General features: G+C 56.8%; 1 non-coding gene across 1 annotated transcript in view; it reads right to left on the minus strand.

Moving 5' to 3' along the window:
* Positions 1-247, minus strand: part of LOC126134553 (small subunit ribosomal RNA) — a 1,909-nt gene extending 1,662 nt beyond the window's left edge. The window contains exon 1 of the ribosomal RNA XR_007527762.1: positions 1-247. This exon is cut by the window's left edge and continues 1,662 nt beyond it. This is a non-coding gene — a ribosomal RNA (small subunit ribosomal RNA).
* Between the last annotated feature and the right edge of the window lie 2,253 nt (positions 248-2,500).

The following is a 2,500-nucleotide window of genomic DNA, read 5'->3' on the forward strand; positions in this document are numbered from 1 at the left end:
GGACCGGACGAGCCGACCGATTGGTTTTGATCTAATAAAAGCGTCCCTTCCATCTCTGGTCGGGACTCTGTTTGCATGTATTAGCTCTAGAATTACCACAGTTATCCAAGTAACGTGGGTACGATCTAAGGAACCATAACTGATTTAATGAGCCATTCGCGGTTTCACCTTAATGCGGCTTGTACTGAGACATGCATGGCTTAATCTTTGAGACAAGCATATGACTACTGGCAGGATCAACCAGGGAGCTGCGTCAACTAGAGCTGAGCAGCCGGCCGCCCGGGAGTGTGTCCCAGGGGCCCGCGCGAACACGCAAGCGTCCGCTCAATTATTCTGCAAACAGGAGGAGGCTGAGCTCCCCTGCACAATACACCTCGAAACCCTCTCAGGTCCCGGCGGCGCGCAGCGCCGTCCTAAGTACTTGGTCGGGTTCGAGAGAGGCGCAATCGCCCGGAGTTAGGCGAGTAGACGCTTTAGGTGCGACCACCCGTGCTCCCAACTGAGCTTGCCGCTGCCGACAGAGGCCCGGGAGCGTGCTGTCGTGGCATTGCCGGCGGGAGACAACACGCGCCACCTACGGTGACCGGCAGCTCCAACGCCAGCGCCACAGAAGGGCAAAGGCCCCACGTGGGTGCCGAAGCGAACTCTCCCAGCACAGCGCACGTGCCAACACGTCTGCACAACTGCGATACAAACCACCAGCGAGAACCGCTGGGGCGACCGAGCAGCAGACGGCGTCGCGGCGCCGAGTGCCGGGCGGCGGCGCATCCTCAACGCACACAGTCCTCAGTCGGACCAGCACACTGCAGATGTCCACCGCGCTTCGCACCGGGCCCGCGAGGACCCACTTTGGCCGCCCGGCGCCGCGCGCAGGGTGCCCCGGCGCGCAGCTGCGCCGCCTGCCGCGTCCGTCGGCCGGCGCGCCTGCCACTGGGCGCCCCCACCAGCCGGCTGTAGCGCGTGCGCCCACGCACCGCGCGGCCAGCACGCCGGGCGGCCCCCCCTCACCGGCCGGGGACGGTCCCACCCAGCCACCGCCGCGTATCGCTTCACACACAGATTTGCCCTTACTGATTTACCTCCAGCAACAACAACCGCACCACAATGGGTTTACCAGTTGTTCATTTGCGTTGCGTCACGTCACCAGCAAACGTAGACGTCCATCCCAGTTTGCAAATGCAACGATTATTGCATACCTGTCTGTTAGGTGTCACGACACACTACGTCTGCCCACATACACGCAACAAAATGTGCACGACTAGAGAACACGTGGGAGGTGGCCCCCTACGTATGCGATGTCCATTACGAGACCGACTGTCAACCAGCATCTGTACCATGTCGCAGATGTGGAACGCGGTGCACCATGCTATCACACTGTGTGAGAAGAGACGACTACGTTTGAATACACGCGCCACTACATCAACAGACGGCTCATGCTGATCGCCATCCAGGGCGTCCGTTACTCCCACACGTCTCTATGGCGTACCACACTGCAATGTAGCTGTTATGGGGAGACGGCACGTGGCTGAGTGCACAACATTTGGACCGTATGGTTCGCTGTTGTTGGGCGCAGTCGTACGGTCACACATGTGCCACAGCGTATCATTCAGTACATACGGACCTATGTGCAGTACAATGTGAGGATTAAGCTTACGATATCAGCGGACAGTGGACACAGGCCGTACCACGACGTAGACTGAGCGCTTCGACATGCGAATGCCAGTGAACAGCTGCGAAGGGCATTGAACACGCAAGCACCTGAACGACCAGCGTGCGAAGGCAGGGTGGAGGGGGGGGGGCGATGTACATCCTGCAGTTGTCCACATTACAGTGTACAGCGGGAGCATGTAAAAAGTAAGCAACACTTGCGAAGTGTTCAACATGAAACGACACACATGAGGGTGGGCGGTGCGAGTAGCGAACTATATTCAGAGGGTTGTGGTTAGACAACACTAGATTAATGTAACGTGTCATATGCCAATTACAGAGCAGGTTAAGGCACAACGTGGGTTAGGTTAAGGCACAACGTGGGTTAGGTTAAGGCACAACGTGGGTTAGGTTAAGGCACAACGTGGGTTAGGTTAAGGCACAACGTGGGTTAGGTTAAGGCACAACGTGGGTTAGGTTAAGGCACAACGTGGGTTAGGTTAAGGCACAACGTGGGTTAGGTTAAGGCACAACGTGGGTTAGGTTAAGGCACAACGTGGGTTAGGTTAAGGCACAACGTGGGTTAGGTTAAGGCACAACGTGGGTTAGGTTAAGGCACAACGTGGGTTAGGTTAAGGCACAACGTGGGTTAGGTTAAGGCACAACGTGGGTTACGTTAAGGCACAACGTGGGTTACGTTAAGGCACAACGTGGGTTACGTTAAGGCACAACGTGGGTTACGTTAAGGCACAACGTGGGTTACGTTAAGGCACAACGTGGGTTACGTTAAGGCACAACGTGGGTTACGTTAAGGCACAACGTGGGTTACGTTAAGGCACAACGTGGGTTACGT

The sequence above is a fragment of the Schistocerca cancellata genome, unplaced genomic scaffold, assembly GCF_023864275.1.
Source record: "Schistocerca cancellata isolate TAMUIC-IGC-003103 unplaced genomic scaffold, iqSchCanc2.1 HiC_scaffold_606, whole genome shotgun sequence".
In the NCBI taxonomy this organism is placed as follows: domain Eukaryota; kingdom Metazoa; phylum Arthropoda; class Insecta; order Orthoptera; family Acrididae; genus Schistocerca; species Schistocerca cancellata.